The 24,730-nt window shown below is 48.2% G+C and overlaps 1 protein-coding gene and 1 long non-coding RNA gene across 5 annotated transcripts in view; both read left to right on the top strand.

The window, feature by feature from the left end:
* The first annotated feature begins 1,143 nt into the window (after positions 1-1,143).
* On the top strand, positions 1,144-9,363 carry LOC140650002 (uncharacterized). The gene is made up of 3 exons (XR_012041816.1): positions 1,144-1,212; positions 1,742-1,899; positions 8,515-9,363. It is a non-coding gene; the product is annotated as an uncharacterized lncRNA (long non-coding RNA).
* Positions 9,364-17,537: 8,174 nt separating this feature from the next.
* Positions 17,538-24,730, top strand: part of HPCAL1 (hippocalcin like 1) — a 68,324-nt gene continuing 61,131 nt past the window's right edge. For 2 of the 4 annotated variants that reach the window (XM_072858617.1, XM_072858614.1), the window contains exon 1: positions 17,538-17,907. The gene's annotated coding sequence lies outside the window, so the exon portion shown is untranslated. Of the gene's footprint in view, positions 17,908-24,503; positions 24,660-24,730 lie in introns of those variants that run through there. The other 2 variants (XM_072858613.1, XM_072858615.1) reach the window with 2 other exon arrangements.

The following is a 24,730-nucleotide window of genomic DNA, read 5'->3' as shown; positions in this document are numbered from 1 at the left end:
TGCATATTCTGTAAGTGCCAAAATAAATTCTATATGCAGGTCATGAAACCGACCTTTGGATGGCCTCTCAGGGAAATGCAGAGATATTTAAAACAAGACTGAAAAAGTACCCTTCCAGGGCAACACTTTTCTGGCAGAGATGGCCTAAATGGCCCTTTTTGATCACCATATCAACAGAAGAAAGTGTGTCAGAGTCTTACTTCTAAAACAGAGTAGGATTCAAAACCCTCAAATACTGGATTTAGCAGAAATATGTAATTTAACAATTTAATATTAACTATGTATTAACATAAATTTCATATTAAGTGCTGCTTCATGTGCACTTAGACTGAATCTAAAATAAGGCACAGGTCTGTGGCTGTCCCCTGCATCCTTGGTCCCCATGCTGGGACGAAGCTCAGGGTTTCCTTTCTGTGGACTGAAGGGATGAGGTGGGGTGTACCTGGGTCCTAACATGGACTTGGACAATGTCTGGGTCCCTCTATGCCCAGCAGAGCCTAACAGACATTGTGTGTGTCACAACAGGCTTTTTCTTGCCTTGCAAAAGTCTGCATAAAAGAAACTAACCTTGGACACACTTTCAGCAGAGAAATGATGTGCTTAACATACACAAAGAACAGGGTTCATGCACTTTCCTGGAAACCCAGTTTTCACGGGACAGTCTCTTCTATCAGTGTTAATGATTTACCTTGGGAATACGTTTCTGTAACTCTACTCAGGTTCTTCATCTAAGTAAAAGAAGATAAATTATGAGCTTCAGAGTCTGAGTCAGGGCAGGTAGGTAATGTCTGAGAGGGTTTGCAAACTGGTTCTGGTGGTGACTGCATCATATTTCTATAAATGCTGGTTTCAGTGCTGATACCATCAGCATCATGTAGGCCTATTGCAGCAGCATTGTGTATCCAGAAGAAAAAAGAAAAGGAAAAAAAAGCATTGGTTTGGAGCTGAAATTTACTTTTCCCTCTTCTTTTAAGCTCATGGTTTTTGTATTACTCATTTAATTCTGTGGTCACTTTTCAGGAGCTCCTGCAGGAGATTTTGCCTCCACCTCTTCCCTGGGAAGAAGGTTATACAGGGAGTTTCCAGCTGTGTTCAAGTACTGTGCAAATACAAACTTTAAAAAAAAATCTCTCGTTTTAAAAGGTGAGAGTCAGATATCTTTGCACAGAGTTGCTGGAAATGATGGATGAAGTTTGGAAGCTTGTGACAAACGTGAGTGGTTCTGCTGTCTGATCTATTTGTTTTGTACTTAATTGTGGCTTAGTTTTAAATGAAGCTAAATGCCAGAGCTGTCAATCTAGCACAGAAATGGTACAATATCTGGGAATCTGGCTGCAGAACTCATGTTGCTCAAGGCAACCTGCATTCGTAGTCAAAGAAAAAGGTAGCCCATCTTGCTTTTCCTACACCACACAGAGTAAGCCATTTGGGTGATGGATATGCTGCTGTCTACTGTAAGTGTTGGTGATACTTTCCATGTAGAAAATGCCATCAGTGTGACAGATATTCACTACCAACACATTGAAATGGAAAGCCTGCTGCAATTCGAATAGAAATATCCTGGGAGATTCTCAGCTATGTCGAATTAAGGAAGGAAGAATAGATCAAATGTTTTTTTTCTAAGCTCAGTTAACTCCACAAGAACAGGACACAGCTGTGAATCCCTTAAAGGCAGTACACATTCTCTGCCAAGTTAGAAGGCAATTATTCTTCATAAATCTGTCTTTTTAAATCCAAGCAGATCGATTGTCTCATCCATCCTTTCCCTATGCAAGCACCCAGAAAGGCTCTTTTAGCACCACCTACGACTAAGTACCCTGCTTATCAGGAGAGCCACACCATGGAAGCAATGAAAGCCCTGTCAACCCTGCATATCCCTTTATAATGGTGGATGTAAAGGTACATTCAGATTTTTAATGTTTTAACCAAGAAGTTTCTGTGCTGTTTTTAAACATTGTCTTGGCTTTAGATACCTGACCTCTATGCAAAGAAATAGGACACTCCTAACAATTTATTGTCTAGCTAATAGGCAGAAAAGTGTTGCAAGAACAGGACAGTTTCCTTATGTATACTGTCATGGTTGCATCAGCATAGGGCTTTCCAGAGCTGTGCTAAATTGGCTTGGTTACAAGACAGTCATCTCCTAATAGCCCTGTTCAGCCAAATCACCCTGGCTCTGAAAGTCAAAATGGCTTCTGCGCTTTCTGGTGACCTGTAATCATGGCTAGACATTCAGCAGGTACAGTGAAGGCAAATATTGTTTGGTGCAGTTGTGAGCAAAGTCTATGTAAAAACATGTTTGAGACTTGGGAGGATTGGTTGCCTTCAGGGCTTCAGGGCTCATTGTGATCTGAGTAACATGCTAGTCCTGATGGTTTCCGCTTTTTTTCAGATAGGGAGAATGCTTTGCAGTCTTTGTAAAGTGCTTTTTGAGACTGTACTGATCACACCCATTACGGCTATGGTGTGTCTTCTCTGGCTGACATTTGGTGGATTTACTAAGGCCCTGAAAGACCAACAAACACTACAAGAAAGGGAGAGGAGTTAGCATAAATTGTCTTCTCCCACACTGCAGTGGCACAGCAATGAAAGAAAGGGTGTTAATTTATCTTTTTTTTTTTTTTACGACCATATTAGTATATGTACCTCGTTTGCATTCTGTTGTAATGAAACAAAGCACGTAAACGAGATGTTTGTCCTTATCAACCCACCTTCAGAGCCCAGCCAGAGAGATGTGCCAAGGACAGCTGAGGGGTGAGATGTGGTGTGGAACAGACCGAGCAGCAAGTCCGGGATCAGCTGCTTGGTGGCATTGGGTAGGACTGGGGCGGCCTGGGGACACACGCTAATTGTTGCCAACTTAAATCCAGGGGAGAAGTGTGTGCTAGGTATGAAGAAGTATGCGAAATGCTGCTGTCACTTAGGAAACTTCTGGTTTACCTCCACTGGTATCCTAGAAGGCTCCTCTGGGGTCCACCCCTGATCCCAATATGGCCAACTTCAAAGTTAGGTGAGGTTGTCCAGGGCTTTGTCTCATTGAGTTTTGAAACTCCGGGATGGAGATACCACCGCTCCCCCGGGCAACTTTTCCCTGTGCTTGACCACCAACCCTCATGATGAAAATTTCTTCCTTGTTTCTAACTGAAATTTCCCTTGCTGCATCTGTGACCGCTGTCCCTCATCCTCTTGTTCTGTGTATCTGCAAAGAGTCTGGCTTTGTCCTTCTCTGTCACCCACCAACGCTGTTAGGCAGCAGGAGGCACTGCTGCTTCCCCCAAAAATAGCAAATGAAGGAACTAGAACTGAGCCAACATATTCATAATAGCTTCTGGGGGACTGAAAGGCCATGTGAATCTCAATTTGTGAATCATTTCTGCTACAAAAGCAGACGGAACTCGGAAAAGTCAACAGCTTGGCATTGGCAGTTCCAGGACAGGAATGTGAGTTTTCTTCTTTCACCTTGACTTTAAAGAGACCAAGACAAGGGATGATGGGAGAGGAAAGCGTTAAACAACCTGGAATCTGAACTGAAATACTGCTCTTATTTTGGCTCATCCATAATTTTTGGTTGATATTTCAGTTCCACAAAAACTGGAGAGAAAAGCCTGGAGCATTACTTTCTCAGCTCCTGAGGAGAGTGGAGCACAGCTTGCTGGTGACTTCATGGGGGCTTTGCTCCACAAGTGGTGGGGTGTCACTGGGCTTAGACAAGAGACCTTCCACTTTCTCCCAACTTCTCCACCACGGTGTTGGCCAGTAGAGCTGCATTTTTAAACCCTGAAAGTGTGTAAAACTGCAGATGCGAATCCTCTGATAAATCACAGAAAAACAGGGCTGGAAAGATTCACAAGGGCTCATTTAATCTTTTCTCCAGCCTCAAGGCAGGTTGTACCACTTTATCATGTCTAACCACCACTTGTCTGACCTGTTCGTAGTGTGATGGAAATTTCAATTCCCCCCCACAGCGATCCAGTCCAGTGGTTTGCTGCCCTTACCTGCAGAAATTTCTTTTTCACATGCATGCTCTGACTCTTACTTGCTTTAATTTAAGCTCATCACTCCTGTTCACTGCAGACATCCGAGGGGGATGACTTAAGACAACATTTTACATAGCTGGAGGATTATGTTTCCCTTCAGGCTTCGCATATTTAGGCTAAACCCCAATTCAGTCAGCCTCTGCTCTCAGGGTGTTTTCCACCTCCCTGCTTGGCAGCCGGGGTCTCTCAAGCCACTTGAGCCACTCCTCAAGCCACAGTGCATCGCTCTGGCTGGTGTGGAAGGGTAATTCCCCATTGTATGGGCTCTGCTCCTCCTTTATCTACCCTAGAACATCTGTCTTCTCCACAACAACATGACGCTGTTGATTCATGTTCACTCTGCAATCCACAACCACCCTCTCAGACCTTTTTTTGGCAGAGTTGCTGCAGCTGAACCCAGGCTGTGTTTGCACAGCTGATTGTTCCCATCTACCTCACACGCGTCTCTACTGAACTGCATCCTTTTTTCCAGGCCTCTTCCCCACCTTGTCAGCATTGCTTTGAATTGTCATCCTGCCCTCCTCTGTGCCTGCAGCTGCCACTTGATTTGCCTTGTCTATAAGCTAATAAGCATACTCTCCATTTCTTCATCATCTGTACCCTTACCACATGCTCTTCTCTTCAAATGACTCTAATGTTTTTGGACACAAGGGAAATATGTGATGCTTTACCTGCCACCCACTTAAGAGCTTAAGAGCTCTAAAGAGCTGAGTCTCGTAGAGATGGCCTTTTGTTCCCCTTGCAGCAAGAACCCCACAGCAGAGCTGGATGCATTTTTGACTGATACAGTAATCCTTGCTTCCTCTCTCCAGTTGCTTTGTGTTATGTCAAACAGCTCCCACACTTATAAATGAAGGACAGGATATCTGCTTATAATACATGTCTCCTCTTATGCACATTTTAAGTTCAAGGAATGGCATGGGCTTATAGGAGAGCCTTTCGCTTTGAAGGATGCCAATGTTCTTAATAAATGAAGTCTATAGAAAACCATGGCTCACCACTATGAAAAGAGCACTCGTCTGATAGCATGCTATGGCCGTACCAAATAGCTTCATATTGGGAAGGAATAATGCTACAACAGGGAGCTCATGGAAACATGAGCTGAGATGGGACAGACTCCTCTGCCATTCTGCACGTGTCTTTGGCCAGGAGGTACGACTGGAAGTGCCTGGTCCTGTGCCACTGAGAGTCACACTGAACCAGGGCATTGGACATTAAAACAGCTCTTCTGGAGCAGGGATAATCTCCCTGTTTGTTAGTCTGTAAGCAGCCTGCCACTTCTGGCTTGCATAAAACTGAATTCTCAGGTGATCTGTTGCTGTTATTAAAAATGGCAATAAATTTCTGCCTCTGTGGGGGTATGCTCTTTTTCCAAGAGGCCAGAGTCTGTCCCGGGGAGCCCTGTGCGGAGCCTCGGGAAGCCTGCTGAGATGCTGAGGGCACAGGGGTTGCATGGTGCCAGCCATAAACCCGTCACCCAATGTTGGCTCCTTCAGTATTCAATTAAAACATGCCCAGTATACATCCTGACTACCTGTTAGTCTGTAAGCTATAAAAATCCCACATCCCCCTACCTAAGAGTGGCAAGTTAAATGAGCAGTCCCAAGGATTCAACACCTTCAATTGGACACTGTAATGACTGGCTTAAAAAACTGGGAAACTGGAAGAAAACATCTGTGTTTGCCTGCTGGTGACTCAGGGCTCCTGTTTTCAAACTTGCGATGAAAAATATGGACTAGAAATAAAACTGGTTTGAAAATTGAAGGTCGCATTCACAAGCAACATGTGAATTCCAGCATCTGGAGCTTTGAAAAAAGCCCAAATGTGATAAGGTCTGCAAAGAAATGGAGATTTTATAGGACCAGTTGTAACACAGTAGACGTGATAGTGGAGGCAGGCTGGGAGGAAGCAGGTTAAACTAGCATTATAACAAAATATTTCAGAAAATATCCCTCCCTGTTTACAGCTGGGACAGGAATGCTAACCTGAAACAATTTCACTCGTTTCTTCTATGCTTTCTATATTAAGAGGTGCTATTTTAGATTTCTACTCACTTCATCAATCTAACTGCAGGGTCTGCTTTCTCTCCCTGGGCTGAATCCATCCCAGGAGGAGCTCTGTAGAAGACTATGCAGTTCTGTTGAGTATGAATTTGACCCACTGTGCTCGGTTGTCCTACTAATGCATCTGTCTTGGGTCCAAGTGCTCTCCTGATTTGTACTATAATTATCCTAAAACTAGATTTTTCTAAATTTCATTCTCTCGTAGCTTTTTATAGTTCTGGGAATTAATTATTCAGAGCTGTGGAAGTTCTCAGCAGCGCTTTTCCCCAGCTTTTATGGACAGGGATGCATTTGGCTCATGTACAGTGGAGTGCACGCTGGTGCTTCAGACGGGGACGAGGGAATGACTTTGGCCAAATGTTAAACACACTGTGTTCAGCGTTTTCTTCTCTGACACCATCTCCTTGAATCTTTTGAGGCACTCATAATCTCTGAGCCTAGTAACATCTGTATTCCCTCCGAGGTGTTCACAGGCATTAAAGTAACCCTTTACCCATCACAGCTTGATGCCACCCATAGCATCGTGGGGCAGGGGGACCAGTGTGGCTGCAGAACTGGGCACTGCCAAAAACACCCCCACATTTTGGCTGGGAAGGGAGTAAAGTGGAGCAGGGGTGCAGTGGGGAGGCTGAAGGACACAGACTTCTAGCCTGGAACCAGAAGCTGGGGAGAAGTCAGCAATCTCATTTTGCTGCCTGGAAGTGAGTGGACATGTGGTTGGGGATGGCTGGGCTCTGGGGGACATGCCAGAGGGGTGTCTCTCCGGGGTGCAGGCTGGGGGAGATATGCCCCAGCCCCTAAGGCTTTGTTTGAATTTCACTTGAGTTGGAAGTTATGAGGCATGTTTGGAGGGCATGGAGGCACCAAAACACGGACTTACAAGGCTCCTCTGGTTTTCTCGGCTGGGGACAGAGCGGTCTCCAGCACCGGTGTGTGGGGAGCAGCTCCCTCGCCAGGCTCGCCCCAACGGCCCGAGGAGTCACAGCCACTTCTTTCACTGAGCCCTTTCCCCTGGAGATTGCCACTCACACACTGGGGGTTTCCATCGCATGGAGTGGTGGTGAAGGGTCCACACTACAGCCGCCGGGCTCTGAGCAGGGCCCGGTTCCCCCACGGCTGGCTCTGCAGAAGCAATACAGCAGCAGAAAATGAGACTGAGCCTCTTCTGCCTCTCACATCCTCGTTTGGGTAAGTGCAGAGTGTGTACTTTAATTAGCGATGATACATGAGGGAGACAGGAGATGAAGCAATGTTCAAATTAAGTATCTGCAGAGCTGGTGAGAAGGTAAATATGAGGTCCCAGACTTGGGGGATTTTTTTCAGTCCCTTCTTCTGCAGCAACAGTTTGAGTTTTAATTTAAAAAGCAAAGAAATCATTGTTGCAGCCTTTTTTTTCCCCAAAGCCATCACCTTTGATGTCTACCTTCACAGCCCCCTGTGCTTTATGGCATTGCAAAACCCAGGCAGGGTTAGCTGGGCTCCTGCCGTGGATGGGGGCCGGGTCCCCCCCACGCACAGGTTTGCATCAGGCAAAGGGATGCTGCTCCCATACTGCAAACCCATGGGGAGGGTGATGGACTGACACCTGCATGACACCACCAGCCCTCCTGCAGCAAATCACCCTTTAACAGAAGCAAAACACAATAGACTTCGGGTCTCTGTCAGGGCTGGAGGCTTCAGCAACCTGCCCAACTCCTCTCTCCCATCACTTTGCACTGTCAGGGGGGGCTGTGGGGGCACCTCTGCCCCCAGCCCTGCATGCATTTCTGCTCCCACAATTGGGAAGCACTGCTCACAGCCATGTACTTTGTATTGCTGTCCATGCCCGGGACATCCCAACAACTCATCCTTCACACTGAGCATCCTCTTCCCTGCTGGCGTGGATGGGGGCTTCAGGCTGAAAGCAGGTGGGATGCTGAACACAAATATTACACGTGTCAGGAGGATAAATGAAGGTTTATTGAAGAATAAGTTAACCTTACGTTTCAAAATTGTTATTTCTTAAGCGCTTGACTTCCTCTGTGCCCTGTATGACAGATTTTTTGCTTGTTTTTGTAGATAATACAGTATTTAATTATTGAACAAAGTGTGCTCCATAGCGAAATATGGTTTCTAATACATTTTAAACTGGTAAATACCAAGTATTCACACCCCCTTTGCTACAATTTCACTTTAATAATGATTTTGGTGTTTCAGTATGAGTCAGGCAACAACATGGGAATTGCTGAAGAAATTTCACTGAAAACCTCTCTGAAAAACCAGTAATGAGTCAGAGGAAACATAGCCGAATTTTACTGGTTCAGGCCTGGCTTGGTTGGGTCTGTAATTTCAGAAACCAGATTCCACATCTGGAATTGTCTATAGTTTGGCTATTAATAGGTTGTCTGTGTTTTTATTTCAACACCACCACCAAGGGATGGGACCTGCCTTGGGGAAGACGGCGGCCGCCAGCACCCACTGCTGCCTGGCGGAGAGGACCCTGCTAGAACGGAAGACTTCCTGCAGAGATGACTCAGAAAAAACGACCTTTTTTTCCAATGGAAAAATGCATTGCTAATGTGAAAGAAAACCATAAAGAGAAGCAGCCAGGAGAGGAAGACACTGGAAGACCCCAAAGGCTCCAGAGTCCCTACTTTTTGCTTTCTGCCCCTGCTAGTGTAACTTGTTTACCTACCTTTTTGTTACCAAAACCTAAATTGTATATGCCATTAAAGGCTGGCTGTTCCCAACAGGAGCCCAAAGCAAAGTAGCAGTTGTGTCGCTCTTGGGAGTTCACATGTGCAAGGGCAGAAATGTGTTCTTTGCATGGTTGAGGACAAACCGTATGTTAATTAAGCAATGCTGAAACTCTACCAGTTTATGTTAAAGGTGACCCAGTCCAGCACTTTTTAGGAATTCATCTGGTTTAGGAACTCATTGGGTGACCTTTATCGCTTCTTAATCTCTGTCAGCATGAAGCAATGTCTCTAAAAGTCTCTATCAGACAGCATTAATGTCGTTCAGATACCCTCACCATGGAGTAACTGAATTTCTCTTACTTGCCTGGGTATCATTTTATATAAAACAGGACACCTCGTATCATGATAATATGAAAAATCTGGCTGTATTTGCATGGCAATCTGAGTGCAGAGAAGCTGCTGTGGCTTCAATAAGCTGTGCAACTGTTTGCCTTTGAACGCTGTTGGGTGTATCGGCTGAGAGCGGCCACGCCGGCGGGTGTCGTGAGCACCAGTACCTTGCCAGAACACCAGTGGGATGCTGATGAGAACATGGTGTCACGCATTGTCCAGGATCCTGCCAGCAGGCTCTTTTATTGGATTATTGTCTGTTTGGAGGGGGAAAAAAATATCCTCTGCTTGAAGCAAAATGGCTCATGGCTTGTGTTGTGATAAAGGGCGATTATACATCCCTGAAAACTGCAATTGCTTTTATTTGCAAAGTTGCTGCCCCTCTCTCTGTTGGTTTTATTAAAAAATGCATGTTTTGGTAGCACTGTGGCAAAGGCAGGGCAGGAAGCTTGGCAGGGCCAGAAAGTAACCTGCCCTTTGGAAAAGTCCTCCCGTTTCAGCAAGAGCCCTCTACATTTTGCTGTGATATCCCCATCGGGTGAGCAGCACCAGCTGCCAGTCAGGCTCCTGGGGGGATGCTGCTCCCCTGTCTGCCTGCCCAGGGCCACCACGTCGATGGGTCCTTCTGCCTCCCCCTCCTGCTGCACCCACCAGGTCGGGCACCGAGCCTGCCTTGCTGCCATCCCAGCTAAGCCCGTCCCAGCTAAGCTCATCCCAGCTAACCCTGGCGCCCGGCGGGCCGGAGGCCTTGGCAGTGCCTTTTGCTCAGCCTGCAGGCTGCCGTGGCTTTGTGGGATTGTACCCTGCAATCTCCACCCGATGGGAAACGCACGCGGATTTTTCAGGCAAAGGGCAGAGAGTGAAACATGGTTGTCCGCATGCTTGAATGGTCAGAGGGCTGGAGCACCTCTCCTGTGAGGGAAGGCTGGGAGAGTTGGGGTTGTTCAGCCTGGAGAAGAGAAGGCTCTGGGGAGACCTTATTGTGGCCTTTCAGTACTTAAAGGGGGCCTATAAGAAAGATGGGGACAAACTTTTTAGGAGGGACTGTTGCAATAGGACAGTGGTTTTAAACCATTGGTTTTGGTTTTAAACTAAAAGAGGGTAGTTCGGACCAGATATGAGGAAGAAATTTTTTACAGTGAGGGTGGTGAAACACTGGCCCAGGTTGCCCAGAGAGGTGGTAGATGCCCCATCCCTGGAAACATTCAAGGTCAGGTTGGACGGGGCTCTGAGCAACCTGATCTAGTGGAAGATGTCCCTGCTCTTGCAGGGGGGTTGGACTGGATGACCTTTAAAGGTCCCTTCCCACCCAAACCATTCTATGTTTCTGTGATTCTATATTTCACTCCTTGAAATCAAAGCTCGAGGCAGCAGAATTGGGACATTCATGCAATAGCACAGAAGATCTGGTGATTATCTAAACGCTTAATCAATACCACCATTTAATTATTAGTGTGCATTGTCAAATGCCCAGCAATGTGATTACCCTATTTAAGGATTTTCTCCAGGCATAAACCAACCTTTTTTGAAATTAGTAACTTTTTTCTTATTGAAAGTGTTGTTAATTAATACTTTTATTGTCCTCCCCTGTGATTTGCTTTCTCTTAATTACCAACAGGAGCAATACAAGAGTGCTCCATTGCCTGTGCCAAAATTAACCTGACTTCCTCCAAATTGCACTGAAAGATCCACATGGCTTTGCCGTTGGGTACTGAGCAGGAGACCTTGATCCTGTGGGAAATGCTGCTTTATGAGATCCCCTGATTTCACAGAATCATGGAATAGTTTGGGTGGGAAGGGACCTGTACAGGTCATCTAGTCCAACCCCCCTGCAAGAGCAGGGACATCTTCCACTAGATCAGGTTGCTCAAAGCCCCCTCCAACCTGACCTTGAACGTTTCCAGGGATGGGGCATCTACCACCTCTCTGGGCAACCTGTTCCAGTGTTTCACCACACTCATTGTAAAGAATTTCTTCCTTATATCTGGTCTAAATCTACCCTCTTTCAGTTTAAAACCATTACCCCTTGTCCTATGGCAACAGGCCCTACGAAAAAGTCTGTCCCCATCTTTTTTATAAGCCCTCTTTAAGTATTGAAAGGAATTTCAATATTAAGTATTTCAGGGTCGATTTATGCAGATGGGAGCCGTGTGAGGACACGGGTGTCCTGACAGGAAGGTTTGAGCCCTGGATGAGGGATGCAGCATGAGGCAAAGCCCTGTAACCCCAGAGCTCTGGGGCAGCAGCGTCCTGATGCCGGCGGGTTGGGTCCCGCGGCTCTCGCAGGGCTCTGGAAGGCATCCCGGAGCACGGAGGCTGGCAGAGCGCTCAACTAGCATCTTGTTGGCTCCAACATCCCAGAAAGCACTGTCAGGTTTCTTTCTTTTCCTATTTTGTTCAGCCATATGAAAAAAAAGCGGCCTTAGCAAAACCAAAAGTCGCTGTGGGGAAATATGGTGTTTACTATATTATTTTTTATTGCCCCGATTGAACAAAAATACTTGTTTTGTTTTGCTTTTTAAAGCTTTTGTAATGTCAGGCTAAAACATTGATTTTCATTTAGACACACCAGTATTTTTCAAACTTAATTTCTGGCTTTTGCATTTTCCTGTTGTGGTTCAGAATAGAAACAAGTAACAGCATTGATATTTTCTGCTGCATAGAAACACTTGAGTTTTCTTACTCTATCCCACCTCTCTCAGCATAAATCTGCCATTTTGGACCACAAACCCAGAGTTCACTCTGTTGCATCCCATAGACACGGCAGGCTTTCGATGGCTCTGTGGGACCTCTTCCATTTCGAAGGCTCCCTGTTATTTTCTGCTCAGACAAGTTGCACACAGCATTTTGTGTTTTGATATTGCTGCTGCTGCCGGTGTGGGTTAAAACGCCGGGTGGGAATGCCAAGACCAAAGATGCTGAGGCCCTCGCCGTGCCACAGGATGGTGGGTGGATATGCAAAGCCCTACTGCTCTGCCCTGATAGCAGGTATCCGCGCGTAGAGCCCGTGGGAGAACTGGGTTCTCAGTAGATGCAACTCGAAATAAGCGTGTGCAGGCTATGGAGCGTAGGAAATTCCAATTTTTTCAGTAGTTTTAGTTAAAACACCCCTTGGCCCACACTTTTTTTTGACGAAAAATCCCAGCAAACATTGTGGCAAACCCCGGAGTGGAAAACTACAGTGAAGCACCATGGAAAGAAATGAGGCTTTTTAATTTTCCTTATTTAGTGAGGATTTTCCCTTTTTGTGTAAGAAGCTTTAATATTAAAATCTTATCTTAAACATCTAACTTTAGTGTTTGGCGTAGCAACTGCAGCCTGGGAGGCAAAATCAAGTCCCTTTTAGATTCCCATGTAATAAACTGGTAGACAACAGTAAATGAAATGAAAATGTGCTGGTTTAATTCATAAATTCATCACCTCTGTCAGGCTTAATTTTTTTTAATATTTCCTCCCTCAGACATTCTATTATCAGAGAGAAAAACCACGCAGCCAAATTTCCTTTATGTTGCTTTAATCGTTGCTCTCTTTGACTTTGAAAAGGACACCAAGTGTTCTTATATATGTAAATGTGCCTGATGGCTTTGGCTGTTCATATGCTAAGTCCCCCGTAGGCACTGGGGTATCCCTGGGGCAACCTTAATACAAATGTAGGTAGTGAAGTGCATTTTTTCTTTGTCCAGCTGTGCAGGCTCACATCTGCTGTTCTCAGGCTTACTGCCAATCATCACAGCTCTTACTATTCATTTTTCCTCGCAGGGGAAGAAAGCACCCAAGACAATCTCCTGCTAAGAGAAAGAGCAGAAATCATGCAATGATGGAGTATTGTCACTATTTTTGTTACTTTTTTTTTACATCTATCTGATGTTACTGGCACAGTGGCAGGTATAGCAAGTAGGCTGGAGATGAAAAAGCATGCAAAAAAACCTACGTTAAATATTGTGTTATAACTAAATTCTCTGAACACCCATTTGCACTTGCTCCACATTATATTATTCAAACTCGACAAAGAGACTCTGGAGGGTACTAGCAGATTCTCCCCCTCCTGCCTCTCCCCACCCTCCAAGGTCATTTAAAACAGGCCAGGAAAGTACACTAGAAGATACTGCAGGGAATAACCCTGCTTTGGCAGGAAAAAGCACTGTAAAACCTACCTGCTCTTTTCCACCTCCAGTTTCTGTGATCCAGACAACTGGCAAAACCCCTTGGCTTATTTGTTTTGGTAGTACATTAAATACTGGGTCTGCCTGTTCAGGCGATGCTGCTTGCCCATACTGCAGGTGAGAGCAATGCGTGCAGCTGGCATTTCCCAAGTTATGTTTATTTGCCTCTTATGTCCAAGATGGAAATACAAAGGAAAGGAGCACAAAGAGGGGTTAAACTGATGCAGGCAAAGATTCAAGCCCAAGCATCTGGTAGCAAAAAAATGGGAGGCTTTATAGATGGGCATCCAGGTTTTTATTACTGGAAGATAAAACTTACCAAAGAAAATAGTTCTGATGAACAATTTTCCCCCATATTTCCCCAAGCCCCTGCCATCCAGCTTGGCTTTATCACAGTGAAATAACACTGGCTGCACTTCTCCAATGCTGTTTTCATTTGAATTTCTCTAAAGTGATTCCTCAGTGAGGGATTTCCAAAAGCAAGATTAAAAGAGGATGAAAAAAATAATTAGTGTCTTTTGAAACGTTGCTTTCTTCTGTCAAACGTAAGTTGTGAGGACACTCGGTGATGGAGGGGGATGCTCCTCCAACCGCTCCCACAGGGTTGTCCTGCCAATGCCCCGGCAGGCAGGATGCTCCTTCCCAGGCTAAGCTGCCGGCCAGCAGCTCCCCCCGGAGAAGTGCCATCTGCGTGGGGAGGTCAGCGTGGGGATGACCAGAATGACCATGCCCCCAGCTCAAAGCCAGAAGACGTGCTTTTGCTGTCCCTGCCTGCAGTGGAGGCAAGTCCTGGCTCTCCTGGGAGAGGCAGATCAAAGCCTGTCTGACCCATGCAAGCTTTCCACCAGACACCTGGCCTGAAAGCGGCTGGAGCAATCAGCTGCCTTCAAGGATGCCGCTGCCGACCAGGCCTTCCTGAAGCACCGGCATTTTCCATCCCGACAACCATGACAGGTATCAGGAGACCGATGGGGAAAGAGCGGGCTGAATCCTTAATCCTTGCCCGCAGTTTCTTCCTTTGTTTTTTTGGTGCTGGGCTGTCCAGGTCAAGCTGATGGACCGCTCAAAAACGGTAAATATCGCTTTAATTTCTTCCTCGAGTTAATCATGCCAAACCACAGGAAGGCAGGTAATAATTCAAGATTAGCAATAGCCTTATGAAGCTCACATTATTATGGCAGATATTTAAAGAATAGCAGCGTGCCACACACCTCAAATACTTTAGTTTCCATCTAATCCCTTGGTGATTAAGCCCCAGACAGCAGAAGGAATTTCACACAGTATTTTCAAATTCAGCACAGTTGGAATGATCCAGATGAATCTAATTTAATCCCTCTTTGTTTCTTTCTCCTGACTGCGGAAACAGAATGAAAAGCAGAAAGAAAAAGCAAACAAAAGGTGAGATGCCAGAGCAGCTATGGATTTAAGTTTGCGAAGGCCAACGCTAGGTCATCACGGGAGCATTACAGATAGGCTTAATGAACGTAACACCATCAAAAGAAGAACTTCAAAAAAGCCAGATTACACCCAGTGGGCCCAATCTTGCAAATGTGCCTACTTTCACAGGACATTAAGTTCTTGTAGTAGTACGCTCAAGTACACACTTAAGTGCATAATATGAGAAAGTAACTCTCTACATATGGATCTTAACCTGCAAATGCAGGGCTTAACTGTCTTCATGTGGCGCGTTCTCTGAAGAGGAGAGCAGAGCTGGGAGGCTGCAGAGCAGGAGCAGCAGCCCTCTAACTCATCGCAAGAATGTATCTGCAGCTTCTTTTCATCTCAGATGGTTTGTGAGCAGTCGACTACTTTCTAAGGCCATCCTTCTTTGTTTCCCAAGGGCTTTCTGTAACTCAGGAATTGCTCGTTATCAAGCATCAGGACTCAGAATCGTCTGCAATCTTGGCGCTGTTTCTTTGGTTGGCTATCTGGATTGTACCATCTTGTATCCGGACACAGCTGGAAGGGTGTAATTCTTGAAGAAAGAAGCTGGGTATAAATGACAGTAACGCCTCGTTTGGTTCTTGTTGTGTGTTTCCCAATAATTGTTGAATCCAGAATTATTTTCAGTATTTATGCAATTTATCATGGGATAATATACAAAATGCTGGAGGGCTTGAAGAGAAGAGCAGCCAAGAGTCCTTCCCAAGTAAGTACCTACTGACCATAAAACGTCCTGGAGTCTCCCAGCATAGGCAGCTCCCAACAGAAACGTTTGAGCGCTGTGCTGAGCGGGGTGCAGTGCAGCACAGGGACACCCACCCAAGGATCACCCCAAACCGAGGGCAGAGCATTCGCAGCCGCCGAGCCCCATCGAACCAGGGCATCCCCGTGAGGAACCACTGCAGCCTCCAGCAATGGCTGCAGGTCTCATCTCACACTGTCCTGTCCACTGCAGGACGCGGGGCAGCGCCGTGCAGAGGAAAACCTGCTGCGGTTGGGGCTACCGGGTGACAACCTCCTTACAAATGAAAGTGGGATTGAGTGCCATAAACTGCCTCCTCTCGCCAGACGTCAGCCCCAAGAGCTGTAAATCTCGGAGGCCTCAAGTAGGTACTTGCTCTGTTGCCACCTATTCCTGGGCGGAGGGGGTGTCCTCACCCGCGCCACCGCCCTCCCTGGCAGAGCAGCTGGAGAGGCACGGCAGGAGCCGCAGACTCGTCCCCACGGCCGCCGCGCTTACGTGGGCAATGCTCGCGCAGGGAAGGGTTTGCGGGAAATCAAGGGGATTACTCACGGGTAATCATCTCCTGCAAGGAGAATCCAGCTTCAAGTATGTGAAGTTGGCAGCGATGGTGGTTGCATACAGTTTTCCATTATATGTTCCTGGTCGAGTTGCTTCTAGTTTTTAACTGTTCAGGTTTTTTAGTTTCCAAGCTTGTTCTTTGCCTTGGGCCAACATTTTTATCCTTTTTTTTTTTTAAACTGGCAAAATGGTTGAACTATTTCTGAAAGGCTTTGGAAAAAATGGTTATTGTTGAGTAACATTTCCATCTCTTTGCATCAATGTATTCAGTTTCAATGTATTCAAGCTCTGGAGTACATGTGAAAGGTTTGGGTTTGGTTTTTTTTTTGCTGTCCTTCTAAAAAGCTATTGGACTTAGTACAGAGATAAGCTTTGAAGAACTGCTGCTTTGGTGGTGGTGGTATTTTTCTGTTTGTTCCCGCCCCCCCTTGCCTCCCAAGGTTTATTGCTAAAATCTTTTAAGTATCTTTTTCCTGGTGTGGCCTTGATTTCAGCTCTATTCAGTTCTTATCTCGTGACTGCACTGAATGTGCTCACTTAGTCTCCTATAAGGGGAGGCAGAGTGAAAGCTACCGATAAGGCACAGTGGCAACTACATTAAACTCTCCATGCATTTTTGACTTGAAAATGTGCTGGGCAGGACCTGGGGGAAAAAAAAAATCCTAACGGGAGGATTCATTTCTTTGTCTGTGCTGCAGGCCGTATTTCTGAGCAACGCTTCCAATTACCTCCCTCGGGAAGCAGATTAGCATCAATCCCTAAATCCCCTCCATTTTGTGATGGGGTATGCGGGTGAACTGTGCAAGTTCACGTCTCGCACAGAACCGCGAGCGCCTGTCTCCAGCCGGGCGGGACTGCACCCGTCCACCGGCTCCGCTGACGGTACCAAACCGACCCGCGCCCAGTCCACCTGCACCGCCCTCGGCCTCGGTGCGGGCCGCTGCTGGGATGGGAGGGGGCACTTCGGGTGGCACGGGGGCTTGTCCGCACCCCGGGCTCCGCAGGGCAGCGCGGGCTGTGTGCGGGGCTGTTGTGCTCGCTTCCAGCGCCCGCTCCGGAGCTGCCACCGTCCTCCCCGCGCACCGAAAACTTGCCGCCTGCAGCCGCACTGGAGACGCGCGCAGGGCCTGGCATGAGCCGGTGCCACGGGAGTCCTGCTCCGCCGTCTCCTTATCTGCTCTGGGGTTAAAAAAAGAGGGGAAAAAAAGAAAAAAAAAAAACCACGAAAACCCCTAACTTTTTCCCACCCCCCTCCCCGTGCCCACGCCCGCCTTGCCGGTGAGGCCGGCAGCCAGCGCCGGCGGGGCGGGCGCACCCCCCCGCCCCGCGGGCGCGCAGCCCCGCGGAGCCGCCTCTCCGCGCTGCCCCGCCGGCCCCGCACTTCCTGCCCGCCGGCGGCGGCGGCGGCGGCGGCGGCGGCGGCGGCGGCCCGGGGAGGCGGGCAGGGCGATACCAAGTGGCCCGGCTCGGCGGGAGCGCCGGCGGCAGCGGGGTCGGGCCGCCCCCGCGCGGGGCTCGGCGCTGCGCACGCCGCGGGGCGGCCGCGGAGAAGCGGCGCGGTCCGCTCCGCCCCCCCGGCGCGCCCGCTGCCCCGCCGGGGAAGTTGCGCTCCGTCCCTCGCTCTCCCCGGTCCCTCGGCGACGGCTCCTTCCTCCCCCTCCCTCCAATGCGCCTCCCGCTCATTTCCTCTTTTCCTCCCCGCTCGCCGCCGCTCCGCAGGCGCGCGGCTCGCCCGGGCGCCGCCGCGGAGTTGTAGCTCCCAGGAAGCCGCCGCCCAGCCGCCGCCGCCGCCGCTTCCAGGCCGCCGCGGGACCCCGCTCCGCCAGCCGGGTAAGGGGCCGGGGCTGCCCCGCTGCCGCCCCGCGGAGCGGCGCGGAAACTTCGGCGGCGGTGCGGGAGAGCCGCGCTGCTCTCTGCCGCCGCGGGGACCGTAGGAGAGCGCAGTTGGGGGGGGCGGGGGGGAGCTTTCCGGCTTTTGGGGGGGTGTTTTTTGGGGAGCGAGGGTTGGAAAGATCCCGGTTGGATTGCGGGCGCGGCGCGCTCCGCGCATCTCTTCTTCCCCCCCGCGGGGCGCGGAGCCGAGCGGGGCGGGCGCGCCCTTCGCCGGCGGGGGATGCGGAGCGGATCCCCCCGGCCCCGCCGCCGCCGCGGGGCTGCGATGGCAGCGGCTGCCTCGCCCCGCGCAGCGCGGAGTGTTAGCTCTTCCCTTGCCCTCGGAAAAAATCCGTATGTGCGTATTTCTACCTATTTGTCTGTATATGTTTGTGCATGTACGTATCCCCCCGTATGTATATGTGTGTGTGTACCTACACATGCAGCCCGCGTGTGTCTCTGGGGGCTGTGCGAGTCTTGCCTGATGATAAAGGGAGTTACGCAGCTCTGCTTTATGGTGGTTAATGGTTTACCCGGCGAAGTTCCCGCCGCATGAGTGTTGCAGGGCGCTTCGAGTCAACTCCTTCAGATCCGGACTTCCTATTTGCCACCTTCCCAAACGGCCTCTAAAAAATACTGGCGTTTGCCTCTGGTGAGTAGGCTTTTTTGGCTGCCTCCTACCCTGGGAGATGTCTGCAGCCGCGCTGGAGGCCGGATGGCTGCGGCTGAGGTCACCCTGGTCCCCTGAACCGGTGGCAAGGGGGAACACCCTGCTCCCGGGAGGTCGTGGCAGCGAAGGCGTCTGCCAGCCTTGGTTCGCATCGGGCTGCCGGGGTACCTGCTGGAGCACAGGGCTCTGGCGCGCAATAGCTGCCGGGGTACCGAGAATCACAAGAAATAGGGAATAAAACGAGGCAAGTGTGTTTACAAGTGAGTTCCCATGCAAATAAGTTTCTGCTCGGTTTGGGAAAAGGTCGCGTAATGCATCATCTGGAATGAAAGGTTTGCTGAGAAAAACAGCGGGGTGTTCAGTAGGTCTGTGTCTCCTGCTCGCAGCTGGGTAATTTGTAGCTTTATGACAAAATCCGGAGTGTTTTCACAGGAATACTTATAGGCGAGCACTGGAACTGAGCATTATCCTGTAATCCCATTCACAAATGAAAGTCTGGTAGGGAGATCAGATTTTCTCTGTGGGCGAAAGAAAGAAGGAAGGAATCAATTATTCTTTCCCCCAAATATTCTGCAGTTTTCCCAATAGGAGCCATTTGTCGTGGTTTTGGGTTCAAAAGCTCTTCTTGCCGGAGATGAAACTTGAGCAAAGACCATGGGGCTATTTCAGCAGCCCACTGGCATGATAACACTGTCCTGTGTGAGGTCCCACCAGCATCATTGGGTGCTTCCCGTAGTGGCTGGGGAGCAGAGCCAGAGAGGAGCCCACGCGGGGCCCTGCCTGCTCCGGGGCTGAATATCCACCTCGCTCCCGGCACCTCGACTCTTCTTGGGTGCTTCAGTCGGGAGCGCTTTGATTCAGGGGAAAGGATCTTACAACTGCATATGTTTGATTTCATCTGGCATGGTGAGGCTCAGGAAAAAAGGCAGATAATCAGCCCAGATCTCCCCTTAGGTTAGGTGGGGAGATGCTGGCCAGCCAGCAGGGCACGCAGCACCTCTTCCTGACACCTATTTTCTGCTTTTCTTTTTTCTTGCCTTAAATTTAGGGTTTCTCTGTGTAGAGGTGGAAGTGTAGGAAACTGGGAGGGGAAAAAAAGCGCGTGCTGCTATAGAGTGGCTGTCGCAACGCTGGCAGCAGCTCTGCTGAGGAGTCAACTATGCTGGCAAAAAAAGTGCTTTTTGTTGGCATAGCTTAGTCTGTTCAGGGAATTGCAACAGTGAGAAGAGTTCTGCCAGCTGCAGTGGTGGGGTTTGCTTTTACAGCTGGATGAATGCATCGGCAGTAACTTGCTGCGTAGGTGCAGGCGATGCTTTGCTCGCTGTGTGTCGCAGCTGGCACCATGGTGCCTGGTTCTGCCACCCAAGCGCATGGGCATGGCGATAACACGGGCCAGTTGTTGGGAGCTGGTGATAGAGGTTACTTTGTAGCCTAAGCAATGTTAAACTTGGATTATGACTCTGCAAAAAAAAAAGGGGGGGGGGGGGAAGCATATGATCTGTGATTAGAAATGGTTGCAATTAAAAATACTCATGCAACATGATTTTATTTTATTTGCAAGCAAGACAGTATTCTTTTGAGCATTGATTACGTTGATGTGAGCGAGACAGGAATGCTGGTAGACCAAGGGGGCAATCTGAATTCAAATTATATATTGTTGGGGTTTTTTTCTTGCTTTTAGTGAAGCAAGACTGTTAGGAATGGGGTTGTGTGTCTGCGTATGCAAGATGCACTGATACTCATGGGAGGAGGATCTCACACTTTTCCAAAGAACTGCTGGTCTTCCTTCAAGCACGACTTTTAGGTCAGATTCAGTAACAAGTGCAATATGTTTTCCAGTGAATGAAGGAAAAACAAACTTTTTTTTTTTTAAATGTACTTTTCCTCATGTTCCTAGGATGCTTCCCATAATGTCTGTATGTGGGATCAGTTTCTTTGTTTGTTGTATTAGGAAATACTTCGTGTCCAACTTCAGTATCTTCATGGAGCTTAACTCGGACTGAAGTTAAATTTCTTTTGGCATGAAGTGATTTATCTTAGCTCAAGTTGACTGTATTACTGTATTGTGTGGGATCCTACCCATGGATTGTGGAAGGATTTGCTCTTGCAAAGTTATTGGGTTTTAGCTTTAATGAGCAGAAAATGTTTTAAATCAATGCCTGAAATTTCCGTTGTTCCAATAATCCTCTACCATCCTGAGAGTATAACAAATGCAAACAATTATCTTCACTTCATCAGCCTTTTGCTGTATAAAAGTTTTCACCGGTCAGTTGTGTTTTGCTAACCTGCTAATTAACCCATTGATTTCTGCATTTCTTGACTTCCCCAGATAAATATCTTCTGCCTGTTGTCACACTCCAGTAGCGAAGTAATTGTGAATCCTTAAACAGTGGGTGCAAACACTCCATGAAGGAGCTCCTTACCTCCCTGAGTCTTTCAGTGGATAGGAGAGAACATCCTTCAGCTGAACCTCTGGGAAGTGTGACCTTTCTGGAAATTCAGTGTTGTGTTGCTTAATGACTGGGAGACCCATAGAGTCGACCACGGGACGAATTATGCATTATCCTGCACTGATTGCACTGGAATTAGAAGGCAGGAGCTGGGGGACTGGATCCATCTCGTAATCTAAGAAATATTGCAGTTCTTCTGGATTGCACTGCATGAAATATGCCTTTATTATTATTAAGAAATGCTGCTTATAATTCGCACGGTAGGTTTGCAGATACCTGTAGATACCTGGAAGAGATGGCAATGGTACTTTGACTCTTTCAGTGTTTCTTGTCCTGTAGGTGTGTATCTTTTTAAAGTCAAAGAAAGCAGCAAGTAGTTTAAGGAATTCTCCCTGGTGATCTACATTTAGTTGAGCTACTGTGGAAACCCACACCAGCAGCATTCCGTGCAAAAGATGCCAGCTACCACCTGGTCAGCTTTTCTCTTCTCTTGCACGCCGCATGTTTCCCGGTGATCGAACTGCCTGTGTCAGGCGACACAATCTACTTGAAATCTGGCTGAGGAAAAAAAACCAGCAACAAAACTTAAGACGTAGCTATAGTTACACACAGTGCATGCACCAGGCTTTGAGACCTTCTGCCAGTTTTTTTGGTGACTTATACAAATATGTTTTAGCCTTATTTTCTTTTTCTGCCCTCTCTTTTCAAGGGAGATCAGGCTGCCTAAATGGGAAAGGGTGCAGCTGGATAAATTCATATTTAACAACTGGGGGAAAAAAAAGGATGCTTGCTAGTATTTCAGTTGCTGTAATCTTAATGTATTCGGAGAGGTGTTCTGAGCTGATGGTATCCCTTTAAATATCCACTTGGGTTGGAAAACACTGGGTTTGGGTGACAGGGACACCTGGAGACTTCAAGGGTGGAAGGCATGGCTTGCACCTACAGAGATGCTTGCTGAAACCGAGGCGTACTGAGATCCTGACGCGCTTGCCAAGAGCGACGGCTAAACTTGGGTAGCTGGTTTAGCAATTAGATTATGTTTTTGTTTTGGACAATGGGTTTATCATAATGAATTAAGGGACGAACTAGTCAGAGTGGCAAATGGGTTTGTTTTTGATTCCCCAACCATGCAGCGTGCCAGCATCGGGAATGTACTTCCCACCAGTGGAAGCGCAAGGAGCGTTTCATATGAATGCCCAGGGGACAGGGCGAGTGTGTGTGTGTATGTTCTGGTGTGCGTACACCAAATTCCTGTGATTTCTTGAAAATACAAGCATGTGATGGATGGTATAGCTTGGGCATGGGATAAGGAAATACATCTTGCTGATGCTTGAAAGTTGGCACATGGCTCATGCAAAGTCATTTTAGAATAGGCGGGGGTGGCGGTGGTGGGAGGAGGGAGGAAAAGAAATGCCTTCGGGGGGCTGGGAGCCAGGGCGTGGGCGTGCTGCAAGCCTTCCTCGCTCTGCTTCTCCTTCACCTCTGCTCCGCACAGGCTAGCGTGTCTGTGCAGAAGGGATGCTTTTCCTTGCTCAGAGGTAGCAGGATTTTTTTTCAGGGTTTTTTGTTTTTCTTTCTAAAGGGCATTGTGCGCAGGATGCTCTGTTCTCGGCAGCTCGCCCGTGGTGCGAGGGGAGAAAGCTCGCTGCTTTTGGCCGTGCTGCAGATAGCCGCCGTCAAAGCCAGTTAGCATTTGCAGGGCATCCTTTCCCTTTTCTCTTTAGTGAAGCTTTTTTTTTTAGCAGATGAATGGTGTTTCTCCAAAGACATCGCTTTGTCTGTCTCAAAACTTACCTGGGGAGAAGCAGACTTGCCTTTGGAGGATGATTTGGGGCTGGTTGATGAGAGCTGCTTGCGCGTGAGAGGGGAGTGGGAGTTACAAGGGAAGACGTTGTGGATGCATAACCATTAGCACTGACTTTAATTATGAAATGTGTGTTCAAAAGAAAGCAAGCAAGCGTACTTTGCGGTGCTTAGGAAAGGGCCTAGAAGCAACATCTGTTAAATATGTCAGAAGATGCTTGAAAACCCTGTATCCCCTTCACCAGAGCTGAAGGGACGGCAGCAGCTTGAAGCTTGGGCTTGGAAACGCAGGTCTGGCAGGACCTGCCTGGCCAGTGGGTATCGCAGGCAGCTGCCTTTTGTAGTCCTCTCCGCAGGGTGGTCAAAGCACTGTCCAGGAACAAGCCAGGGCTTCTGCTCTTCCTTCCAGTTTCCAATTTGAGTTTTTTCTTTGACAGTCAATACCCTGTGTCTTGTGTCACCTCTCTCTGTCTCCTCTCCCTGGTGTCTGTCCTCCTAAAGCTCTTGTACCGAGAGAGCTGGAGTTGCTCTATAGAGGAGAGGGGAGAAGAAAGCGGGCTCAGCATAAAAGGCTCTCCGTCATTAGACACTACTTTGATTTTTGCTGGGCTGAGTTTTATTGCTCTTGAGCTCATGTATGTCCGCTTTGCTTCAGAGGGATTCTGGGGGGCTTTCCAGAAAATATGCTCCTGTGTGTAAGAGTTTATTAAAGGAGGCACTTATGCAAAATAAAACGGGGGTTGGAAATGCAGGTACTTGACACTCACCTTTTTGTGACCAGTCTCTGAAAGCCAGAACTATTTAGATGGGAACGAGCATGTGCCAGTGTCCAGCCTCTCTCCTGGCTTTGTGCAATGAGGCCTGAATGGTTACGTCCAGTGGAGGGTGGCAGGTCAAGCCTGTCCCTGGTGTAAGGAGCCCCTGATTCCCCCAAATCCTGTGGCAAATGATTCTCCTTGGCTTAGGTTTGACAAGGAGCAAACCCACTGAAATCAGTTGTGGGAGACCTTTTCTTTTCAGTTGGCTCCCTTGCTGTTGGTAACTCATCGGCTGGGGGGGTTGCTGGGTGCTGCACTCTCAGTGGTGGCTGTCACCCCTTCTCGGGTTGGCGCGATAGGAGTTTGGTCGCTGCATGTGTGCCTGTCCCCTGGGGAGCACAGCGTGAGCCTGGGGGTGCTGTGCTGGTCAGGAGCAGCAGGCTGGTCAGGGGCTCTTCTGGGGTTGTCAGAAGATGTATCAGAAGATTTTTTTTTTTTTTTTTTTTAATGGAAATTGGATTTCATTCCAGCTGAGGGTAATTGGAGCTGTGGTAATGATCTGAAAGCAAATGAGAATGAGCTCTGTAGAGCTCTAGCCACAAATTTCTGTTCTGCTCATGTCATGCTTCTTAAAATGGCATTCGTTCCTAAAACTGGCCATAAAGCTCCATTACTGAGAGCTGTGTTTTTCTCAGGAGATATGCAAAGTGCAGGAAGACCATCCTTCATTTTTTAATTCATCCTCTAGTCCTCCTTTCCCATCTCCTTAAGGATGCCCTGAACCTGCAGGCAGGCTGGTCCAGCCAGGCTTGTCCCCGTGGGAAACCTCCTGACCCTGGTGGCACTTTGCAAAGGAACAAAGAGCCTGCCCTCGTCCTCCTCAGATCGTGAACAGCTGTGGCTGGACCCTCCAAAGCAGCCTGCAGCTGCAGGAGGAGGAATCTGTGACTCCAGCAACATCTCCCTGCTTGGCTGGGAGGAGGAGAGGACTTTTTGCAGAAGAAAACCCCATCGCTGACACCTGCCAAGGTACCGCTGGATCCTCCAGGGTGGAGAGCTGAAGCAGTTGCTGTGCCTGTTGCAGGAGAGGGTCTCTCTTC

Source organism: Ciconia boyciana, chromosome 3 (genome assembly GCF_034638445.1).
Source record: "Ciconia boyciana chromosome 3, ASM3463844v1, whole genome shotgun sequence".
In the NCBI taxonomy this organism is placed as follows: Eukaryota; Metazoa; Chordata; class Aves; order Ciconiiformes; family Ciconiidae; genus Ciconia; species Ciconia boyciana.
Note: the sequence above shows the minus strand (reverse complement) of the source record. Positions and strands in the feature narration are given on the sequence as shown.